Source organism: Protopterus annectens, chromosome 8.part0 (genome assembly GCF_019279795.1).
Source record: "Protopterus annectens isolate FY-2018-M chromosome 8.part0, PAN1.0, whole genome shotgun sequence".
Lineage (NCBI taxonomy): Eukaryota > Metazoa > Chordata > Ceratodontiformes > Protopteridae > Protopterus > Protopterus annectens.
The window spans coordinates 1,340,299,509-1,340,325,484 of NC_056741.1; the positions used below are offsets into that span (position 1 = coordinate 1,340,299,509).

The 25,976-nt window shown below is 40.6% G+C and overlaps 1 protein-coding gene across 1 annotated transcript in view; it reads right to left on the reverse strand.

Annotated features, from left to right (window-relative positions):
• Positions 1-25,976, reverse strand: part of LOC122808480 (zinc finger protein 91-like) — a 1,038,194-nt gene that overhangs the window by 546,378 nt on the left and 465,840 nt on the right. The window lies entirely within an intron of this gene.

The window sequence follows — 25,976 nt, forward strand, 5'->3', positions numbered from 1 at the left end:
CAGGAGTAAACCACATTACTCAAGTATAAAGTATAAAAATTCTTAACAGCTGATCAAGTGGGTTATTACAGACAAATCAGTTTTAACTCTTAGTCGAGATTTTGTGCACACTTGATAATTTACTACAAAATTAATAGTAGTAACACCAAGGGCTTTCAGAATAATTACATATAAAAAGCATCACATAGTGTTAAAATAGATATAAAAAATAGACTTTTATGAAATAAGGGACAAAACTAAAAGCATTACTCACTACTGAATGCCAGTTTAAGTCTAAAATCCAAAACAGTTGATAACAGAAGGTATGGTCATGACACGGATTACGGAGTAGACTTATGGTCCTATTAACAGGATGAAAAACACCTACATTTGGAGGAAAAATCAAGACTTCAGGCAGCTCAAGCAGACAAATCAGATTCATTTAAGAAAAGGAGGTTATTAAGGAATCATGGATCAGAAAAGACCAGTGCATTATTTTACAGACTGTGAAATGATAAACAGTAAGCTGAATCACTATGTTAAGAACCAAAACATTCAAGTTTTAAAGATGGTTGATCAGGAAGAGCAAATATAATTACTTTTAGTTATAAAGTGAGAAACACATACAGGTAGAGGTAATCTTAAATAAATTGCCAACTGCTAAAACATTGCATATACGTATAAAATACAATTGTGTAAAGTCTTTCCACAACAGTAGATGTCCTTCTCTTCACTGTTGCAGTATTCATAACTAGAGGGATCTCCAGCCAAGGATAGCCCAATGTCCAGCCAGTACAACAAAGCCTTTAGTGCTTACAGGTGTCGTACATCACACGTATGCTCCCCATGCAAGGCGTGGGGCATAAACGTGATATACAGACACACACACACAGACCCGAAAAAGCCCCAGGAGGAACAGAATGTCCATAGGGACAAGAAAGGGGAAAGAGCCCCTCGGCTAGGAGGGCAAGAAAGAACAAGCTAGAGCAGAGGGGGGCAGGGAGTGAATACTGTATCAGTGAGAAGGACATCTACTGTTATGGTAAGATTTTACGCAGCTGTACTATGTCCTTCCATACCACTGTTGCAGTATTCATAACTGAAGGCAGAGCACAAAAGCTTAACAGGAACTGAAGAGCCTTCCAAAAACCCATGAAGGATAGCCCTGGCAAAGCCAGCTTTAGCTCTGGAAATAACTTTCAACTTGTAATGCTTAGTGGAAGTATGAACAGAGGACCGAGTAGCAGCCTCAAAGGCTGGAATTGGTATTCAAATCCTTGAAAAAAGCATCAAAGGAGGCAACTGCCCTGGCAATGTGAGCCTTTACTGATGAGGAAACATTTACCACGAAAAGAATAACAAAAAGAAATGGCTTTAGAAATCCAAGAAGATAGGGTTTGTTTAGAAACAGCTAAACCCAAAGACCTGGGAGGAAAGAGGACAAAAAGCTACTCAGATTTACAAATAACTTTAATTTTATCCAAACAATATCTGAGATGCCTTTGCAAATCAATGGTGTGAAGAACCTTCTCACTGGTAGAATGCAGAGACAGAAAAAAGGAGGGCAAACAGACTGATTAAGAGAAAACTCACTGACTACCTTGGGCATAAAAGAAGGATTAGTACAAATAGACACCCTGTCTCTGTGGAAAAATAAAAAATAAGGAACAGCCATGACTGCCTGAAGTTCAAACACACTCATGGCTGAAATGAGAGCCAAAAGAAGAACAGTCTTCCAAATACAATGTTGTAAGGAAATTGAAGTGGTAGGCTCAAAGGGAGCCTGAGTCAATTTTTCAAAACCAAAACTGAGATCCCAGGAAGGTGGAACAGGCTTCCTGGAGGCCTGATATGAAGGATGCCTTTAAGAAATTGCTTGACCTCAAATCTAGATGCCAGAGATGGAGATAAGGGCAGACAAGCAGAAACTGCTGACAGGTGAGCTTTATCTGAAGAATATGCCAACCAAACATGGAGCAGATTACATAAATAAGAGAGAACCAGAGGAACCTCCATAGACAGGGAATGCTGATGACATGAGAGGCATTAGACAGAAAACCTTTTCCATTGAGACAAATACAATTTCCTGGTAGTGGGCTTCCTGGTTTCCTGCAAGACCCAAAGCATGTCATCAGAAAAGAGATGCCTAAAAGGGATCAAAACCCTGTCACCCACAGTGGCAGTTGAAGAGTGGACAAGTGAGGATGGATAAGAGATCCCTTGTCTTGTGATACAGGGTCCACCCAATGAGGTAACTTGTAGTGACTGTGCCTGGCCAAGTGAGAGAGAAGGGAGAACTAATGCTGTCTGAGCCAGTCACTAACAAGATTCTGGCAGAGTCCTGCCTATCTTGTACAAGATTCATTGTAGCAGGGGAAGTGGTGGGAAGGTGTACAGAAAAGACAGGACCCCCACCTTCCAAGCCAGAGGAAGTTGTCTGCTCAGAGGGGAGGCAAAAAGATCTACCTGAGGAATACCCCATCAATGAAAAATGTCCAGGAACATATCTATATGAAACAGCCATTCGTAAGCTTGTGTGCTGGACCTGCTCAAAGACTCTGCCACTAGATTTTGCTCTGAGGGAATGTAAACAGCCTGAAGAGTTACTTGACACTGGACAGCTATATCCCAGACCTGAAGAGGTAGTGTGCACAGAAAGTAGGACCTTGTCACCCCCCCCCCCCTTGTTTGTTGACATACCACATTACCATGCCAATGCCTGTGAACATTTTGAGAAATCCAGGACGAAAGATGGAATGAAATGCTTGAAGAGCTAGAAGCAAGGCCCTCATCTCTTTTACACTGACATAGTCTGACATCTGATGAAGAGGCCAGAGACCCTAAACCTTGACAGATCCGAAATAAAGTCCCCCACCTCCAGTCTGAGGCTTCTGTAAAGAGCTCTTGTGTCGAGACTGGAGCTTGGAAAGGAAATCCCAGGCTGACAGAAAGATGATGAATCCACCACTGAATCTCGAGCTTGAGAAAAGGAGGGAAGCAGACTGGGAAGTCCAGATGGTGGCACTGTTGGAGCCACACTGACAATGTACCACTGTAACTTTCTCATGTACATCCTAGCTAGAGGTAGTATGGGAATGGTGAAAGCCATGAACCCAAGAACCCTGAGAAACCCCTTGGCTGTAAATGAAGCCAGAGGAAGAAGAGACTACAAAGGCAGAAATGCCAGGATGGAGATGGTCTGGAGCCTGCAACTAAGGAAAATATGATCCTGAGAAGGGGTGAGAACGGATTTCTGAAAATTTATGATGAACCCCAGACTCTGCTACAGGGAAATCATAAACTGGAGATCCTAAAGCAGAGCATCAGGGGAAGAAGCTTGAATGAGCAGATTGTCCAGATAAGAAAAGATCTGAACTCCTGCAAAAGGTAATGACAGGAGCAAGACATTTGGGAAATAACCCTGGGGCATTAGAGAGCACAAAGGGCAAAAAAGAGAGTCAAACATGCAAGAAAGAAACAGAAAAATGTAAAAATTTCCTGAAAAGGGGGACAGATAGGGATATGAAGGTAGGCATCCTTGAGATGCAGAGACTAAAAAGGCCTGGGGTAGAAGGGGAATAAAGTCAAAAGCGACAACATATGTACAGAAGGAATCTTGAGAAAGGTGTTGAGCTGGGAAATGTCTAAAATTGGTCTCCACATGCCTCCATTCTGGGAACCAAAAATATTCTGGAATAATCACAATTATGACTTGCTGAGATATTGCAACTCTCTGCAACCTGCAGCATATTAAACAATTTCAAGCTGTCATTATTATTATGACCCCAAAACTACTAAAACAGGATGTATTAACCAATTTAGCAATTCGGTCCCAGATGATGACTATTTTGTGAATATGTCCCACCAATTATGGGCAGTGTCAGCTTCTGTTTTGTCATTTACTATTAACACTAGGTTATTTGAAACTACACATACAAACTGTGGTGCCACTAACAAACATTTTGAAATTTGAAGGCAATATTGTCCATTTACACAATATTTTGTTCAACTTACAAATTTAGATACATTAGTACTAAATTGTAATCTGTCTATCAAAGATACTTGCAATGACTTACTTCCATTGTGCTTGTAAATGTACAATCTGTGAGATATTTTTCTACTAGTTTTTATACCAAGCTTTTTTAAATTTGCATTTGATATTTTTAAAACTTGGAAATGTAATACTGAAGTACAATATTGTTTTTTTAGTATTGTTGCCCTATCATAGTACAAGTGGATGGTATTTTTACCATTTGATCTGTATGAAGTATTGGCCCGTTACCCAAAATGGTAGGTATTTTAACCCATGGTCCTTTTTTTGTATGTGTTGTTTATACAAATAAACAGAGTATTGGTAGAAATCGTACCCTTTTTTCCCCTGTTGAGTTTATTCTTATTTTTGTGCTATTGGCTACACACTGTGACATTTTTGCATGATGTCTTCTCTTGTCAGAACTGTTACATTTTTGAGGTAATGTTAATACAGATACAGCTGTTTACTGAAATGTTTATGTCAGTCTGATTCTTTCTCTACTTTTATGTATGCCTGACCTTGTTCAGCTAACCATGCTGTTATATTTGTGTTAAATGTTATCCTCCCAAAGTTACATGCTGTATGCTTTGTACAACTGAAATTGTCTTGTGTTCTATTTTGTGTAGCATTTTCCTAAGTTTTATTCATGAAATATTGTAATTCCCTCTGTTTTGATGTTCAGAAAGATGCAAATGAAATGCAGATGTCTGTGTTGAATGCTACATGCCTTTTCTCACTGCATTTTTATCTACAGTCCTTGAAGCATGTTCCAGACACTGAACATTCAGCTTGTCTCAAGCTGTACCGGAATATATGTATGCCAGCAAACAGAAATACAAGTATTTAACTAACTATATTATTTTTACATTTATTACAGCAACAGATGTGTGTATACATCTAAACTAGCAAATAGATGTGCAATGCATTTATACATTTTAAACACATCTATCACTGTATACATTCCCTCTGTTTTATTTTAAATACAAAACTCTTTCTATTAACATGTACTTTTTAGTCAAGTTATATTGCTATTAACTAGAAACACATTGGGAAACAAAACCTTTAGTTTTTTTTAATACAGGAAGTTAACACAGATTTTTAAATTGTCAACACAATGATGACAGCCATTAGTATTGGAACTGGATTAATCTGAATATGACTCTATACAGTGATGTTCTATACAGTAATTTATTGACAATGCTTGAGGATTTTATTGCAAAGGCATTGCAGTCTTGTTTTTTTGGAAAAAAAAACATGTCACAAATGTCAAGCTTTGACTTGTTACTCTATTTACATAGATAAACCATTTACTATACACTGTACAGAATACACTTGCTTGTACAGATTGGTTTTTTTTTGCATTTGTATATACATGGCTGTAATGTCCTGCGGTAGTGGTGCTGCGGTAGCGTTGTCGCCTCACAGCAACACGTTGTCGCGTTCGATTCTCAGCTAGAGTGTCTTCTTTGTGGAGGCATGCGTGAATGAGCGTGCCTTCGTTGAAGGTTGTGCGTCAGGGCTGGTAACTCGGCACGTAAAAATCCACTACCAAACATTAGCGGACCGGTGTTCCGCTGTGGCGACCCCTAACCGGGATAAGCCGAAAGACACAACATATACATGGCTGTAATGTACACTCAGTCCAGTTTACAAACTTACCATTAAACTGAAGCCTGCTGATTACATTACTTGAAACATTAAAATGTATTTTTGATATTAACACTTTGTACCATTATTTAAGTTTCTTTTGCAGTACTGTTAGTATAAAACTGAAAGTATGCCATACCCCCTGTAGTATACATCATTTTACTGCAGTATTGTTTATTTGTTTTATGCTGTGAGAATTTAATGTATGCTTGCCCTTTGGCTGTTACCTAGACTGTGACACTTTGGTCTTACAAATTTGCTTTTTGATTTGATAATTTTTTGGCCATTTTTAAAACAAGAAAATATTTTTATAAAGCTTTTGCTGTTGCCTACACTATCAAAGTTGTAGTAGGAATTGCTTTTACCCATTTTGAAAAGACTTTTACTGTTACTAGTAGCTATTTGTACCCTCCCTTTTTTGTTAAGGGACCTGCATAATTTATTTTAACTGCATACCATAGCCCATGTACTGACTGTAGTCAGTGTAATATTTACTTGCAAACAGATTACTGACATGTATGCACAATTGTGACGTGTTATTACAATTATCAAACAGGATTTTTGTAAAATTTTGTTCTTTTTGCTTAATGCTGCATGTGAATACTTAATAATGTTTTAGAAAAACATAAGCCATTTGGCTTGGTGACCAGTCTTGTTTCCTTGACCTTACAAATTTCAATACCAGTAACATTTTATCTTATGCAACATTCCTTGTAACTACCCATTCCAGCCTGGAAAGATTTGAGTTCACATTACTTACTTTTTTTTTTCTGCGCATTCCAGAAGCTTAACCCATAACTCCTTCAGCACTTACACGCACCTTCAGCCATTCGTTAATATACTTGCAACTTGATATTAGAATGCAGTTGTAATAAACATTAACTTGCCTAACTATGCATAATATTGCTTTTGCTGGAGTCTTTGCTATTTTTGATGCTATTATACAATTACAAAATATTGTAAGAAACAAAAGAGATATTGGCTTAACTAACACATGTTTAAAACAGATATATTTACATGATTTATATTTGCTGTCATTTGACTTTTGCTGCACTTTAGATGAAAATAAAATACTTGCATGTCAGTCTTGTGACGTCATGTCTTTACTGTATTTAACTACTTTCATTTGATTTCTATGCCCTAGAACTGTTTTATCTGAAATGGTTTGAAAATCACCATTTAAGTGCCTTGCTTTAACTGAATGAAAGTTTGTGCTGTGTACGCTTAACCATTTTCTAAATGAAGAATAGTATGAAGCAATTTATTTTGTATCAGCGTAGTTAACTGCTGCTGCTTTAACTCTTTATTAACCAGATTATATTTGTCAGTATTCTGTTCTGCTTTAGTACCTAGTAAAGTACTACATGTGCTACAGTTATGTTTATACCAATCTTTAAATCCTGACCATACATGTGCTGGAATATTATTACTGTCTACCTGAAACGAAACACTTTACAGTTCTTTTGTTTGTGACATCCATGCTGTAGAATGAGAAACAAAAAGAGAATTACCAGTTTGTGTGTGGAAGGTGGCCAAATCTTCTGTCAAGAAAATGAAGAAAGTCCCTCGTTGATTCTCCCAAAAGGTGGTCAAACACAGCTGGCAAATTCAGCTGTGTAAATGTACAGGACCTGTGGAACTTGCAGAGATACACTGTTCTGATACTGTGCGGAAGAAGGGAGGCAAACGTTTGCACTGCAACTGGACATACTAACTGAATAAAATGAAAAAGAAGCTGTAGTTGTCACAAGAAGAAACCATTTGGTCCGTCAACTGTGGCTCGCCATCGAAGAATTATATACTGCCTTCTGTTGCTTCAGTTAGTATTACATTTTCTTTTCGAATCTACAAGCATGCAACACAAATGCTGTCAGCTCTCTATGGCAAATTCCCAAAGCTTGTTTATACACACTCATATTTATACCAAAAAGTCTGATATTTTTTCTCAGTCTGTTGTATTACAATCTTCCTTTGTATAACACTTTTCTTTGTTCTTCTAATTTATGACTTGTCCTTGATTCTTTTTCAAGTTCGGTGGTCCAGGGAAACTCAGTCTTACATCATCTGAAATGTGGTGTTCCAGCACTATCTGAAACTTGATGTTCCAATTTTATCTTGCTTGATGTTACATCTCTACTTCATTGATGTCCTTCCATCTGCCATCTGCGCAGTTATTTTTAGACTTTTGTTTCTCAACAACATACTCGTTTACATGGATGCCAAAATCTAATTAAGCTCTTTTTGCCAGCACACTTGTTCAGCATTTTATACTATTTCTAAATTAACCCTTTATATTTCATTTTGCTCTATATTATTCTTGCACCTTTTTTCCAAGTTAATAATCATGCTAACAACAGTTTAAATGGAGACAGAATACTATTTCTCTTACAGGGGCAATTCCTCTGAAACTTAGGAATAGCAGAACAAAAATATTTTTCAATTTCTGTAAGGCTTTACCCTTATCCTGGATGGATTTAAAGTTCAGCAGCAGCAGTACCAAAAAGATTTTTATTATCCAAAGGATCATGGGTGTGGGAAGCACCCAAACAGAAGAGACACTGGTTGTGACAGTCTTTATGGGCCTTAATATTATTAGGCAAAGCCTGAAGATGAAGCCAAGAGTAACGCCTCATAACAAAACTAAATGCAGCAGCCTTGGAGGAAGCATCAGCTGCATCATTAATAGAGTGACGAGAAATTTCAGAGGTAGAGCCCAACAGGAAAAGGGCAGAAGCCTTTCCCTCAGAGTCGTTAAGGTTGGAAACCACTTGAAAATCTTAAGAAAGGAGGGCCAAAATATACCTGGTCATGAGCGTCTGGTAGTCAATGGCCTGAAAGAATAAAGTGGCAGATGTATAACATTTTTTGACCATCTTTTCCATGACCCTATTATCACCATCTGAAGGAAGCCGCCTGGTAGAGGGCAACAGCATGGAGGGCTTGTTAGAAGAGACAGACACCAGAGAAGGATCAGCAGAAGGGCAATTACAGAGAAATTTACATTCATCAGGCACCTTGTAAAATCTGTCAGGTTTCGTAGGAGTAGGTGGCTGAGAATTAGGGGCCACAGAAGCTGCTGAAAATGTATCCAGGAGAGCAGCCAGAACTGGGGGACTAGCAGAAGGCTTAGTAGACTCCATCTGGAAGAGCTCATAATACCTTTTCTGAATATCAGAGACTTGAGAGCAATCCCACTTAAATAATTCCATCATATGGGTAACACTGTCCCCAAAGGAGAATTCCTCTAAAGGAGAATCTGGACTAACAGAATCCTCTTCCTCTGAGCCACAGTCTGGGGAGGGGGGGATTTGAGAAGAATAAGCCGGGGACTCTTCCCCAAATCCTGAGGAGTTCAGCTCTCTAAATCTTTTAAGAGAAGAGGAAGACCAGGGAGGGGCAGGCACAGGTGCTGCTTGAGGAGGCTTTAAAGTCATGAAAGCATTAAACAACCCCTCAGCAAAGTCCTGACATTCATATTGGGGATCTTTAAATACAAGGGAAATATGATTGGTCTTTTGTTTCTTTTTCTGTGGGACGTCCACACAAAACACCTTGGGAGGGTCAGACCCTTGGCAACACTCAATAACTGTAGTAGGGATCTCCTCCCTCACTAAGATTTGTGGAATCCCCTTCGGTCCCTCAGATATATTCATCCAAGGTTCCCCCTCAACATCTGGAGCAGATGTTTGTAAAACCTCCAAGGACATGCGAGAGATCAGATTCATGCCAGCTTCCAATGGGATAGTGGCAAAGGAATCCAAAGCAACCACCAGATGATCCTCTGGGCTTTCACTAGCCTTGAAAGACATATCTAGGGAGACTGGACGTTAGCAGTATCAGACCTAAGTTTTTTTAGTCTTGTTCTTGGCTGACAGCTGACCCTCGGGATGGGAAGTCTCTGCTATAGCACCTTGGACCAACACCTTAAGATGCTGGCTTTCAAGGTAAATAGATAAGGAAGAGAGATGACTACATAGGTCTTGGGGATAACAGCTTGTAGGACAGAACACTCCTGTATGATCATGGGAAGCACCCAAACAGAAGAGACACTGATCATGATGGCCTTTATGGAGAATCTGCTTCCCACACTGACACTTTCCCTTTCTGGATGACATGAACCCAACCTGCACTAAATACAAAAAGAAACATAAGGAGAAACCCCAATGAGACACTTATCTGAAACATGGCTTGGTAACTAGCACAGCGGAAAGGTGTTCAGATCAATATTCAATGATGGTGTACAGACTGGAGACAAAAGTTGCTCTGAGTGTGTGCATCCCTGCTTCTCCTTTATGCCCTACGCCTTGCGCAGGGAGCACATGTGCAATCAAGTATGGGCCTGTAAGTATAAAGGCTTTTGTAAACTGGCTGGACATAGGGCTAACCTTAGGTAGAGACTCCTTCAGTTATGAATACTGCAACAGTGCTATGGAGGGACATCAAATCATTGTTGTACTGTAAACACTATAATATGCCAACCATTAGACAACATCTTGTGTCACTATTAAAGATGAAAGATGAAAGAAAAAAAAGAGAGAAAATAGTACAAGGAATGTTAATAGACAAAGCAATCTGACTCAAGGACCAGTTTTCACTCCTGACCTAAGACAGCTGGCAAGACATACAAAAAACTGATTAAACAGTTACAGATACAAACCTGAAAAGAACGAGGAGTTAAATAAACTCTTAATCCTCATCACCACACAGGAATAAAAGCTGTATACATTTACATGCACACACAGAGCTAATGAGGTGTAAATCCTTTCATACTTGACAGAAAACATTCCGGAATTAAAAGTTTCTAAACTGGCCTAGAATTAATAAATGTGCCCTGGGATGCTGAATTTCTTGTCCAAACTGAATAAGTTACCTGTAATAGTACCTTATAGTACTTACAAATCCCAGAACAAAAAGAGCAGGTGAAATGCCTACATGATGGGACTGGTTAACTGTAAAGAGAGTTACATTTTTAGGTCATTCATCAGAATGGGACTCAATCCCCTCTGAAGTGTCTCATGGCTCTGTTTTTAGCCCTATATTGTTTAACCACTAACTTTCTTCATTTCACTGATTCAATGGTGTACAACATTTCCAAGTACTCTGAAGACTGCATAATTAAGAGTTTTAATAACATCCATAAAGGAATAAGGCACTATTAATCCGTATCTAGGTGAAATCAGTATACTGACCATAAACTCTGGGCTTAATTGCAGCTACAACAAATCCAAGACTATGTGACTTGGAAAAGCTTTAGTCTCAGAGGCATTAAGTTTAGGTGGACATCTTTTCAGCAGTAAATACCATAAACAATTTAGGGATTTGAACTGCAAAACTGAAATTCAGTGACTATGTGCCTATTGTAACAACAAATGCCCTAAAGCTGTTGGGTATAATCTGTAACACAGTAGCTATTAGATACCCCACAGTGTTCTGCAATTTTTGTTTACATTTCTAATTTAGCTCTTAACTGAATTTGTATTTCTAAAACTTCAACAGAAAGCTACAAGAATTTCTCATCTTCAATACAAAAGGCATTCAGACAGGCTAATTCAGTTGAATTTATATAGTATCTCATACTTCAGAGTCTGATCATCATTAAGATGTGCCTAGGTTTCAGCTCTTTTGAGTCGAATATTAATGTCAACCAACGTAAACAAAAGTTATGTACTTACCATAATGATACACCTGTGTTGTCTCTTTCTGTCTGGTTCAAACTGTGCATTATCAGCACTGACTCAGATTCGGCAACGGTCACATTCCAAAGACTTCAGCCCACCGAGCTTCACCTCTTCTACCCAAAATTCTCCACTCAACTAAGATTACCTCAGATAGTGTTTGTCCCTCTCTGTCCAAACTGATGGCACTTAATCCGGTATACATTCATTTGATCGTCCGGTGGATGGTCGATTGGAATACGGTCGAAAGCAGTGCAGCAAAACCTCAAAAATGCAAACGCAATTGTTGCGAATTGCAAAACATTCCCCCCTTTTTGACCCATGGTAGTGCTTGTTTAGGTGGTAGAGCGGTCGGAAATGTTGCATTCGGTGTTTGGTACGACATTCCGACCATTCGGCAATGAGAAATTCGGTAATAACACTCGGTGTTATACCCAATCAAGCAATGTTAGCTCAATCAAACAAATGTATTCCACTTAATCCCAACAGGAAAATACTAAGGACCACAACAAAGGAAGAAAATCAACCTCCCAATCCTTGTGCTACTACATGTTATAAACCAATCGAACCAAACTAATAAAACAGATAAATCCAAGAGCAACAGGACCCGGAGCCAAAAGTAAAATAAAACAAATATTTAATTTCAATGCAAAACGAATACACAACATGTAAAACAAGCGCTTTCGCCTGGCCACTGCCAGGCTTTTTCAAGCAGTGGCCGGGCGAAAGCGCTTGGTTTTACGTGTTGTGTATTAGTTTTGCATTGAAATTAAATATTTATTTTATTTTACTTTTGGCTCCGGGTCCTGCTACTACATGTTATCTTACTATTACGCAAGTGTATTACTAGCACGTACAGACATCTTTTGACTATTTGAGGTACCTACTGCTGTACAGTCTTGCTTGTTGCATTAAAGGGATAAGCGGAGCTTTGAAAAGTACAGTTGTGTACACTTACCATAAATGTAGATGTTCGAGTGTATTCACTGTTGCAGTCATCACATTTGGGTTATCTGCTTGCAGTAGCCTTCGGTCGGCCTGATTAACAAAGTCTTGGGTCCTGCATCAGTTGCTGTCTCTTCTTCCGTGACGTCAGGTAGTCAGTGGTATAAAACATGCAGCCGACGCGATTACATCAGTTTTTCTTGCCCCAGATGTCAGGTACCCCCTTAATGGGAAGCAATAAAGTAATATATATATATATATATATATATATATATATATATATATACACACACATATATATTTACAAGGTTATACCTCCAACAAAAAAGCAAATACACCAAAAAGCTTTTAAGCATAGTAAAGGAGAGTAGAGGTATAGCCAAAAGAAGTCAGGGGGCTGGAGGGAGGGTAACCAGGACTGCAACACTGAATACACTCTAACATCTATATTTATGGTAAGTGTACATAACTGTACTATGTTCTTCATGTTTCACTGTTGCAGTCATCACATTTGGGTAGATTCCCAAAGCTAAGGATGGGAGGAGGAATTTAGATAGCATTAGGACCAGCTATAAGGCCCTGCAAGACTGCAGTGGCAAGCCAGCTCTGGATTTAGAGAAAATTGGTAAATGGTAATGCTTGGTGAAAGTATGTACAGAACTCCAGGTAGCAGCTTCTAGGATGTCCCTGGTAGGGACACCTCTGAGAAAGGCTGTAGAGGTAGATGCAGCCCTGGATGAATGGGGTCTGATCCCCTGTGGGACAGGTTTTCCATGGTGCTTATAGCAGAAAAGAATGCAATGGCCTATCCATTTAGACATAGTTTGCTATGAAATAGCCTTCCCCTCTGCCCCTGTAGCAAATGCCACCAGCAGTTTTTCAGATTTCCTTTGAGGTTTAGTTATGTCCAAGTAAAATTTAAGTTGTCTCTGCACATCTAAGGAGTGCAGTATCCGTTCCCCTTTGTTCTGTGGATTAGGAAAGAAGGTTGGCAAATGAATGGACTGATTAAGAGGCACACTGGATACCATCTTGGTCATGAAGGAGGGATTGGTTCTGAGAGACACCCTGTCCACATGAAAGATGAGTGAGTTTCTCCAATACAAAGTTAAGGTCTCAGGCTGGAGTTGGGGCTCTCCTGGGTGGTCTTAAATTCTTGGCCTCTCTGAGGAACTGCTTGAGCAGTGGATGAGAGAAGAGGGGAGGTTTTGTGTTATAATGAGCTGAAATGGCTGAGGCGTGAATTTTGATGGAGGAAAAAGAAAGGCCCTTGTAAAGCATCTCAGTTAAGTATTGAAGAATCTGAGGTAAGTTGGGTGCTGCTGTGCTCATCCATTGAGATTGGTTCCAGGCACAGAATCTTTTCCATTTGTCAGCATAAGATTTTCTACTACTAGGCCTCCTTTCCTCTAAAATGATATACATCACTTGTTTACTGAAGGATGGTAAAGGAGAGGTTGGGTAATTAGCCAGGCTGCTAGGTTCAGGGTTTGAAGCTGAGGGTGCAGAATCTGGTTCTCCTGCTGAGACAACAGAGTAGGGGTCTGAGGCAGGTGCCATGGAGCCAACAGTGACACACTGCGCAAGAGGGGGTACCAGTGTTCGCGTGGCCAGTCTGGTGCAATCAATATCGTTCTTGGTTTGTCCTGCTTGATCTTTAGTAGTACTTTGGAGAGGAGAGGCAGAGGAGGAAAGGTATAAACTGATAGGTTTTTCCAGCTGAAGGACAGAGCATCCACTTTCTGAGCTTGTTTGCGGGGAGTCCTTGTGCAAAATTTGTCCAATTGGTAGTTCTGGGGGGAGGCAAACAGGTCTACATCTGGGCTCCCCCATTTGTTTGTCAATATGTTGAAAGGCTTTGGTTCCAATTTCCACTCGTGTGGGTCCATGAGGTTTCTGCTTAGTCCGTCTGTCAGTGTCTTTAGTTTTCCTGGCAGGAATTGAGCCTGTAGATGCACTTGGCAGCTCAAGGCTGTGTTCCACAGTTCCATGGCTAGTCTGCAGAGGGGGAAAGAATGGGTACCCCCCTGCTTGTTTATGTACCACATAACAGTGGTGTTATCCGTCTTTACCATTAATTGTCCTGGAAGAATGTGGTCCTTGAAGGCTGTCAGAGCATTCTGTACAGCTAACATTTATTTTTGATTGATATGCAGGTGCATTTGACTTGGGTTCCATTTGCCCTAAATGCACTTCCCTGCCAGGTGAGCCCCTCCATGCATAGTGTGATGCGTCTGTAGTTAAGGTTTGGGCAGCAGGGGGTAGAGTGAATGGTAGTCCCTTGTTTTGGTGGCAGGCTTCTGCCCACCATAAGAACTCTAACCGTAGGCAAGGTATGATAGGAATCATTGCTTCTAGATCCTGAGAATGTTGACACCATAGGCTTTTTAGATACCACTGTAGTTTCCTCATATGCAGTCTTGCATATGGAATTAAAAGAATGCAGGAGGCCATGCCAAGGCTTGCAGTACTTGTCTTGCAGATAGCAGGGTTTTCGTAGCCACTAGTTTGAAGTAGGTTGTCAAATGAATTTGTTTCTTGTTGTCTCAAAGCCATTTGGGAAGTTGTATTCAAGCTTGCTCCCAGGAATATAATCTGTTGACAGGGTACCAAGTGTGATTTATTTTCATTTATGGTGTACCCCAGACAAGTTAGCACCCTTTGTACAAAAGTCAGATGATTCAAAAGTATGTCCTGGCTTTCTGCCTGAATTAGACAATCGTCCAGGAATGGGTATATTGGAATATTTCTTTGTCTGCAAAAAGCAATGACTGGGGCTAGGCACTTTCTGAATACCTTGGGCGTAGTAGATAAGCCAAAGGGCAGTGAAGAGAACTGATAGCGCATGTAGCCTGCTTTGAAGAGAAGGTATCTTCTGCAAGATTCCCTGATTGGGATGTGCAGGTATGCTTCCTTTAAATCGAGTGTTGCCAACCAGGCATCTTTGCCTAGCATAGGAAGTAACTAGTGAAGAGTTAGCATCTTGAATTTTGGAATAACCAAAAAAGTGTTTAAAGTAGATAGGTCCAGGATAGGACGCCATGAGTTGTCTTTTCTGGGTACCAGGAACAGTCTTGAGTAGAAACCTTGTCCCTTCTCTTCTTCTGTTACAGTTTGAATAGCCTTTATGCTTAAGAGAGAGTATACTTGCTTTTGAGCCTCTTCCCGCTGATTTGGGGGCAGATCTGGCCAACCGTTTAGGGTTGGTAACGTGTGGAAGTGAAATCTGTATCCTTGGGAAACTATATTTAAAACCATTTGTCCTGGATAATGAGTTCCCAGTTTTTTGCATGTACAGCAATCTTTCCCCCCAAAGGGGCAGTCAGTTGAGAAGTGCTTGGAAGTGTTAAAGTTAAGTCAATGAGACAGTTTACCACAGGGGGGAGTTTTACTACTCCCAGATTTGGAAGTGGGGGCCCCCACTGCTTAGTCCTGTGCGTACCCTGGGACTGAGGCCTGGGAGTTTTGCTGGATCTGGGTTTGGACTGAAGGCCTGGAAGAGGCAGGAAAGGACCAATTCCTAGAAGGCCAATGCCTGCTAAATCTTGGAGGATGTACTTGTAAGAAATCTTTTACAGTTTGCATAGATTTAACTTTTTCCTCCATCTTTTAAGAACAACTTCTGCCTTGTTGCCAAACAGGTGGTCCTGATTTAAGGGAGCATCCAGTAATTTAGCTTTAACATGATCTGGCAAGGCTTGCTCCTTAAGCCAAACATGCCTTCTAAGTACATACCCAGTGACAGCACCTGCAAGATGCCTCAAGTGAATCAAAACCCCATTGCAAAGTATGTTTTCCAACCTGCTCAGCAGAGGGCATTAAATCTTGTAAATCCTTATTTTCAGCACAGTCAGGAATCAACATCATTTTCTGTTTAAGCAATCCAATAATATGCTGCTGATACTTTAACATATGAAACTGGCAGTTTAAAGCCCTAATGGCCAAGGTTGAAGTGTACACCTTCTTACCCCATCTATCCAGCACCCTGGAGTCTCTATCAGAGGGGGTAGGATTTTTGGCAGTAGTAGCTTTAATGCCCTTGGGTCCCTGTGAAATGGTCTCAGGATCCGCAGTAGGATTTTTGAAAAGGAACTTGTGAGAGTCAGGAACCCTGTAATATCTATCAGGTTTTCTTGGAGCAGGAGGTAAAGAGTCAGGGGCCAGGCTAGATTCCGAAAAGGCATTATCAACAATGTCTAGTACAGGAGGGATAGCTAAAGGCCTGTGCTGGTGCAGGAGTAAGAAATCCCTAAGCCTCTTTTTAGAATCAGAGAATTCTTGACATTCCCAATGAAAATGCTCCCTAAGAGTATGCAAGGTTTCACCAAAAGGGAAATCCTCTGGTGGGGAAGCAGAGGGAATAAAGTCCTCAGCATCAGAATCCTCATAGGTAGATAAGGGTAAATACTGGTCAACAGAGGAAACAAATTTCAGAATCCTGGTCAGAAGTATCATACGCAAACTCGGTCCTATGTCTCTTAGAGGGGGAAGGTTGGCTTCCCCTGATTAAAGTAATAAGGTCTTCCCCTGATTAAAGTAATAAGGTCTTCAGCCATTCTTATCATTTGATTTTTAGGCATAGAGGCCTGACCATGCGGTCTGGGCGTCGGTTTTCTAGGCATGGTTTGAGATTTAGGCCTTGAAGAAAAAGATGGCGTCGGTTTGATATGCAAGTCAGTAGGCCTGAATACACCCTGAGAAGCCAGTGCCTGCACAGCGGCTCCGCACTCATCCAAGGTAGAGATATCCGCAGGTTCCACAGTTGAAGCATCTCACGGCATACCGGACTCCGAATGGGTCTCAGTAGAGGCCTGCGAATCTGAAGTAGCGGGTATCAGGGGCTGCAAAAGCACCTCACTGAGTACCGGCGAACTGATGACTGGCTTAGGAGAAGCATGGTCAGCAGCTTTGGACCTAGGCGGCCTGTCTCTGTCTTTATCTTTGCATTTTTTTGGAATGTCGGTAGTCAGATAGCTTACCGAAGAAATATCTGGATAATTGAACTGAGCACCAAAATATTTAGATGCGAAAATATACCGACGACTGATAGTTCGTTGTTTAAATAAAGCACAAAACTGACGTACGTCGTGGTCAGGGCCTAGGCAAGGAATACAGTATGAATGAAAATCTTTATGAGGTATTTGCTTTCCACAAGAAATGCATTTATTTACTTTTACTGACATCGGTTTAGACCAAGAAAACGTTTCCCCAACGGGGCACTTAGCTTTAGTGGAAGACTTTGGTTCTGAAATTAGAAAACGAAAATTTCAGGAGTCGGCCGACCGGCACTTGCGAACTGCTTCTGCTTCAGGCACCGCACGGCAAGAAAGACTGATGTAATGGCGTCAGCTGCATGTTTTATACCCCTGACTACCTGACGTCACGGAAGAAGAGACAGCAACCGACGCAGGACCCAAGACTTTGTTAATCAGGCCGACTGAGGGCTACTGCAAGCAGATAACCCAAATGTGATGACTGCAACAGTGAAACATGAAGAACATCCTGTTAAAACATCTGTTTGATAGTGCCGATTACTGCTTATAATATAGTCTTGTTCATTGCCTTTTAGGGAAAAGTGGAGCTTTAAAACCTGTTACAACTGTTTGATAGTGCTGATTAATCCTTGCAGTTCAGCTCAGTAGTATTCAATCACAGCTTTATGTGGACCTTGGTGCTGGTATCTATTTGATTTGTAGAATATCTAATTGTGAACAGATTTAGAGTAGACTAGTCTTTGCATTCCTAGCTTACAGTATTTCCCGTTAACTTGCATGTTGGCTTATTGTATCATAGGGTCACTGTTAACTCTACTTGTAATGTGGGTAGATGCTTAAAATACATTAAAATTTGTTTTATTCTACACTTTTTTGTTGACTGTTCCCATTCCTACATTTTACTTCTTTTCCTCTGTAATCCTAAAGCCCTCCCTCATATTTTTCCCACACTCAGTTACACCATTTCTATCTCTCTCCTGTCTCTCTCTAAAACCTTACTTAACAGAACCTATGGTGGTTTCTCTCATCTAACTTCCTTTCAGTCTTCCCTTTTTCTAGGCTTTAACACCAGCTAGCCAAACGTGGGGAACTTTTTGGGACACTCCTCTACCCAACCCGAAGATACGCCTCCTTATCTCTGACAAAACAGTGCTGCAATACTGAATCCACTGTCAATGTACGTTACTATCAACACGTTTCCTGCAATTAATCAGTGGGTGTCCGGCTGTAAGCACATCACTAAACCTAACCTAAACTCCTGCTGCACTTCTACCCCTTTTCTATTTATATTGTCTCCTTTTAGTTATTGCTCTATCACTTTTCAACTTATCTGTACTCTTTCCCTCCTGGTCACTATTCTGTTTTCCATTACCCGTAGTTTGTCCCATTTATCTTCACTATCTAAGTTCTCTTATTTAACAATATAGCCACTGCTGCTTCACTGATTGCTTTTGTTTTCTATCTTGTCTGCCGTGGTATGGTCCAGCCCTCTCCATTCTCTCTTACTATGTTTGGCCTCACTCTGCTCCCTTAACATACTCCCAAATTCCACCCATCCCCACTAGTCCTTAATTTACACCCATAAGAACTCCACCCGCAATCCTCGTTGAGCATTCGGACAGCTTCTCACCACACTACCTCCCACAACATCAAATCAACAACACACCAATTAAATCAGACCACCCCTCTAGAGCATTATACCCAGTCAATATACTCTAGACCATTGCACCACCAATTAAAGTCTTAAACATACTTTAAACTTAACAAGACAACAGGGATTTATTTAGAGTAAATTTATCATCTAATTTCCCCCAAAATGTTATTCTCTTCTTGTCTAACCTTATTACTGATAATCCTTAGTTATGCTATAACACTATCCTTTCAAACCACTACACATCAGTAACCTGCACCACCAACCTAACAAACAAAACTACTTCTCCAGCATCTCTTCTGAACTATTTTATTATACTCTACCTTATATCTATACCCCAAGAACAACCACTATACATTCAAGCACCATTTTATTCCCTTAACTCCTACTCCCAGTTCAAAGTACAACTCAATATATTCACATCTTATCTGCATCCTGTTATAGACTGGTGATGTACACCCAAATCCAGGCCCAACCTCAAATGCTAACAAAAAAGATGGCACCAAAAACTTAAATATGCTAACACCTCAACCTAAGAAGTATTTGCAACAAGATAACCCCTCTGCTGGCATGGATAGAACAAAACAAGCCCAATATACTACCCCTAACAGAGACAAGGCTATGACCCAACAGAGAACACACAAAAATTACACCTCCCAACTATGCCATTCTTAGATTAGACACACCAAAAAGGAAAGGTGGAGAGATAGCCCTTCCATATCCTTCCATTCTCAATATCACACCCTATTCAAACAGTATACCCACCTTCTCCAACGCCAAAATACCAATAGCATTCTTGAACCTCAATAATACAAAACAAATTTGTTTCATGGTGATTTATATTCCACCTGGAAACAATATACCTGTCCTAGAAGACATACTACCTTGGGCATCACAAAAGAAAGTGGAGAGATAGCCCTTCTATATCCCTCCATTCTCAACATCACACCCTATTCAAACAGTATACCCACCTTCTCCAATGCCAAAATACGAATAGCATTCCTGAACCTCAATAATACAAAACAAATTTGTTTCATGGTGATTTATATTCCACCTGGAAACAATATACCTGTCCTAGAAGACATACTACCTTGGGCATCACAAACGATTAAACAAGAAACAGTCATCTTAGTTGACAAAAACACTGACTGGCATTCAGTTTCAACTAATTCTCCCTCCAATAGTATAAACCTGTATGGCTTCACTCAACTAATCGCTAGACTGACACCATATAACAAAGATTTCACTTGCCATTCAGTCTTGGATTGGATCCTAGTATTTCATCCAACAGTCTCCTCCTCCAGTACATTCTCAGTTTCACTTAGTGACCCTTGCCATATATGCCATCAGAGCCAGTATCCATCATCCAGAAACTCACTCAATGAAAACAATTAGAAACACAACTAAATTTCAGCCACCAAACACTCAATAATCTACTCTGTAAAATAAAAAATGTGCACCCCTAAAACTACTACCACTCAGTGATGCTGTCCAATACTTCAATGCCACTTTCCTGAAAATACATGATTCCCTAACCCCTTTACAGACGAAAAGAGTAAAAAAAATACAACCCCATGGCTAACCAAAAACTGTATTAACCAAATGAAACACAGAGACCAAGTCTGGCACACATGGAAACATAATAAGACTGAACAAAAAAAAAACTCTCTCTTTCAAAACACTTTGCAATAGTGTAACTAAGCTAGTGGAGAAAATCAAAAAAAAAAAAAAAAAAAAACTACTACCCACACCTTCAGCTACAACACAAATGTAACCACACAAAAATCTGGCACTCAATAGCAGCCCTTCTCAACTCAGGTACAAACAAATAGGACTCATTTAATAAACACTTCATAAAATCCACAGATGACCTACTGACTACTAAAACCAACAGAAGACCCCCCCCACTTACCCTCTGATTCAAACACCAATAACTCCTCTCCATCTAACTCAGACCATACCCATAGCAACACATACAACCAATCCAAAGTTAACCAGACATCTTTCTACTTTCAGCCTACATCCACCTCATCAATAAAAAATTACTACTCAAACTAAAACCCTGCTCCACATCTGCAGATAATCTCCCATCACAATACCTAAAACTCGCTGCTGACTCAGTTGTCTATCCAATCAGCATTCTCATAAACAGATCTCAATCTGAATCTACAGTCCCCAACATACGGAAACTATCACATATAATCCCAATATATAAAGGAGGAAACTCCACCGAAATATCTAACTTTCACCCCATATCCATACTATCCCCTATATCCAAACTTCTTGAAAGGTGTATCCTCCAATAGTTAATGAAATACTTACTCCAGAACAACTTGCTTTCTCAAACCCAGCTTGGCTTCTGACCTGCACGCAGCACAACCACAGCTTTACTGTCTTCTACAGACACCATAAATAGGGCCAGAGATGAAGGAAACTTTGTATCCACAGTATTCCTGGACCTCTCTAAAACCTTTGATATGATCTCACACCCCTTACTAGTAAATACCTTGTCCAACCTAGGGTGCTCCCCCACCACAGTACACTGGTTTCAAAGCTACCTACAAGACTGGAAGCAAGCTGTTAAATGGTCAAATCAACTCTCTTTCCCTTTCTTCTTAACCCCATAGGAGTCCCTCAAGGCTGAATGCTTGGTACTCTATTGTTTATATTTACTAATAATTTACGTACCTCCTCTTCCCCTGGAACACTGATTCAATATGCAGATGATTCCACTATAGTCTGTACCCCATGCACTTTTCCAGAACTACTCACCAATACCCCCAAATCCTTCACTTCTATTGAAACATGGCTCACAGATGCCCAACTCTTTCTGAACCCCAACAAAACCAAACTAATGGTCTTTTACCCCAAAAATACCACCATCAGCTCCAAAAATGTCAACAGCCACTCTGCTGACAACACTATCATCGAAAGAGTACAAAAAACAAAATTACTGAGTGGAGTTATCGATAAACTTAACTTCATCCTTCATGTCCAACAAAATATAAAGAATACTCACAGGAAATAAGGACTTCTCTATCTACCAAGACTACCCTGGCAAAAACATTCCTACTCCCCAAACTATTTTATAGCTCTAGCATACCCACCAACCTGCAAATGTCCACCAAAAAAAAATTGAACAATGCTATAACAAAGTTGCAAAGCTTGCCACAAACTCTAAATACCATATACACCACTGTAAGCCACTATGTGGACTACATTGGCTTGAACTCTCTAACCAACTAACATATACCCTTCTAGCTACTATACACAAGTTCATTTACAAACGCACTGCTTGCCCTGCCATAAATAAGCTTACCAAACAATACAAACCAAACAGATCACTCAGATCTAAAGAAAAAAAAAAAAACGTGCTAGAAATCTCCAAACCTTCAAAACAACCAGAGCAGTGTCTATACTCATACACTATTTCTAAATTATGGAACTCTCACCCTTCAACAACCAGATCAATCCCTAACTTGTCACTCTTTAAAAGCACACCTGAATAAGTCATGGCTCTGCTCGTGTTTAACTCCAGGTTAATTCCCCTCTACCTCAGCTCTGTCTTCCCCCCTTCCTTTCTCTCTGTATTACCCCATTTCATATCTATAAAGCCCCCCCTCCAAAACTCTTCTCCACTCTCCCTTATCCTTGATCTATACTCCTCTTTTTGTCTATCTAATCCCGCTCACAAAACTGCTATTTCTCCCCCTCTCTAAGTAAAGCTGCTCACATGATCTAGAGTAAGACTACTTTCAAGTTAATAAATAAAAATTTCTTGTTTAGAAATCCATTGTTAAAAATATGTGCAATTCTTACAAATGATGTAAAATTTTTATTGAAATATTCTAGCTACTAGTTAGTGGTACAGTGATTAGTGTTGTTACCTCACAGCAAGAGGTTCTCCAGTTTGATTCTCAGTTGGGGTGCCTTCTGTGCGGAGAGTGTGTGTCCTCCCTGCAGTCATGTGGGTTTCCTCCAGGTGCTCCGATTTCCTCCTACATTCCAAAGACAGGCAGCAGGTGAATTTGACACTCTAAATTGACCCTAGGTGCAAGTGTGTGTGTGAATGAGTGGTACAGATGAACTACAGCAGCAGGGCTAGCCACCCAGTGGTGTAAACCTTGGCTTGAGGTGTTGAAGTGACACCCCGACCCCCATGTGCAAAGTAGGAAAAAGGGGTTCAGGATGGATGGATGGATGGAATCTGTTCTAAATGTCAAGTCTTGACTTACTTCATGTTGTAACAATTGTAAGCTATCTGTATATGGATATAAATGTCTAAATGTGGAGCTTTTCTCCCTGGGTCTCCACTGAAAATGAATTCTGTGACCCAGTTGGACTATCCTGATTAACAAATGTCAAATAAATAAAATAAATAAATAAAGGGCTTTCCTTTCAAACTATAACCAAAGATGCAATCAGCCAGCCACTTGCAGAGACAGCAACGTTAAACAGTGGCATGCTCAAATGGGCCTTTGAAAAGGGTCTATATTAGAACATTGAAGTTTCAAAACTTCGAATGTTCTAATATCGACCCCTATTCAGCGATAGCTGAAAATATTGAAGCAACAGAAAAACAAATTTTTTCCTAGGGAAAGAATTTGGTTGTCCGTTTCTGTTGCTTTGGTATTTTCAGCACTGTGGTAGAAAGTTACGGGTCGGGTTCAGGTAAGTGTGCAATTGAGTGCAGGTTAGGTTAGTTAGGGTTAGGGTGCGGGTTAGGTATGTGTGCGTCTGTGTGGACGTGGGGGTTAGGGCGGGTTAGGTATGTGTGCGATTGTGTGGACGTGAGGGTTAGGGCGCGGGTTAGGTATGTGTGCGATTGTGTGGACATGAGGGTTAGGGCAGGGTAGGTGAGTTAGGGTTAGGGCGAGAGTGAGGTGAGTGTGCGATAGTGGCAGACCTTAGGGTTAGGGTTAAGGTAAGTTGATAGTGGTGTGTGTATAGTTTAGTGTAGGGTTAGGTGTAAGATTTTAGGTGTATGTGTCTGGATTGCTGTTTGTTTGGTGTGCTTGTGTTGTGCGTATGTGTTTTGGAACAGCAATTTTTTTCCCTAGGAAAAAATTTGCTGTGCTATATGTTCGATGTTTTTAGCTTTCGCAGAATAGGGGTCGATATTAGAACGTTCAAAGTTTTGAAACTTTGATATTCTAATATAGACCCTTTGAAAAGGAGACAAATAACCATATCTTTCAGAAAGTCTGAAAAGTTATGTCCAAGTAAAACCTCAATTGTCTATGGACGTCAAGATTGTGCTGTTCATATTCCCCTTTTGGAAAATTAAGGAAAGAACACCGACTCAAATTGTTCTCCATAGCCACCATTGGGAGAAAGGCAAGATCTGTGCAGAAGGACACCTTGTCTTTAAAAAAAAAAAAAACAAATATGGAAGTACTGAAAGAGAGGGCCTGCAGTTCTGACTCTTGGCTGGCAGAAAAGACAGCCACTAAGAATAAAATCTTCCAAGGCTATAACTTCAAGTCAGCCACATCAGAAGGATCAAATGGAGGGGAAGCCAGCACCTGAAGCATGAAAGGCAAATCCCATGTGGCCCAGGGTCCCGGACCAGAGGACACAAAAAAAGTACCCTTGAGAAAGGCCTTCAAAATTTTGAGAGCAGCCAATGGCACATTCTTCCTATCAATGTGAAAACCTGAAACAGCTGCCAATTGTACCTTAATAGGAGAATAACTGGAACAAGAATTAAACAAGTCTGCGAGGAAGTCCAGAATCATCTCCAAAGGGGCTAAAAAGGGATCCAAACCTTTAGAGATAGTCCAACAAGTGAAACGTATCCACTTACTAGCATGCGCCCTATATGTAGCCATTTTTGAAAAGACTAAATATACACTACTCTTTCTGAAAGTCTGGGATTTCTAAAAGGGGAACTGGCAAAAACATGTGGTTAACCTGAATGTCTGAACTGGCAAAACTATGTGGTTAACCTGAGTGTTTGAATGTCAGGTGGATCCAGACCCATCAAATAAGAAATCACATCTGGAATGGGATACAGGAACCAAGGAAGGTATTTCAGAGAAGGCCAAAGAAAGGGGAACCAAACCTGACTGGGGCAATGAGGATTACAGTTGCTCTGAAATGGGCTGCTTTCTGAAGAAAATTTATTCTCAATGGGATTGGAAAACAGGAGTACAGGAGGCCCATGGGGTCAAAAAACAGAAAAAAAAATCCCTGGATGAGCGTCCCTGAGGAGGGACTAAGGCATAATAGCCACTGCACTTGATATTGGATGGTGATGGAAGCAGATTGCAAAATGGAGTGTCCCAGTGCTGAAAAGTCTGAGTAGCAACTTTCAGATTCAGGAACCGTTCCATGTGGAAAGAGAATGTCCCTGCTCAAACTGTCTGCCAATGTACTGGACTTCTTCAGTATGTGCACTACAACCAGAAACCACTGAGATGAAATCACCCATTGCCAGACCTTCATGACCTCCTGACAAAGAAGGTAGGAATGGTCCCCTCCACTCCGTTTGTACAGATACCAAATGATAAACAGACATTTCAGTCTGAACTGAAATCATACCCTTAGAAATAATATCCTGAAAGGTCTGCAATGCAAGGACCACTCTCATCTCCAAGACACTGACATGAAAATTGACCTCAGTAGTGGACCATATCCCCTGGACAGCCCTAGGCATCTGTCTTGACTGTGCTGGGGGGAGAGGAAATGGTCACCCTGTGGGCACCAAGGGAGACTCCAAACAACACCTGATCTGACCTTGACAGACATTTGTAGGACCGTTGTACCACCAGTGTGCATGCAGAAGCCTCATATGTTACCTCGCTAGGGGTACCAAGCAGATGGCAATCTCCAGGTATCCTAAGAGCCTGAGAACAAGGGAAGATGGGGTTTTTAGTAAAACAGCAAGGAAACAGCTAGACCATGCATGATAGGAACTCTGGAAACTGGAAGTCTTGCAGTCAGAGAAAGTACAGTTGTGTACACTTACTATAAATGTAGATGTTCGAGTGTATTCACTGTTGCAGTCATTACATTTGGGTAATCCTGCTGGCAGGTTGCCCTCAGTCGGC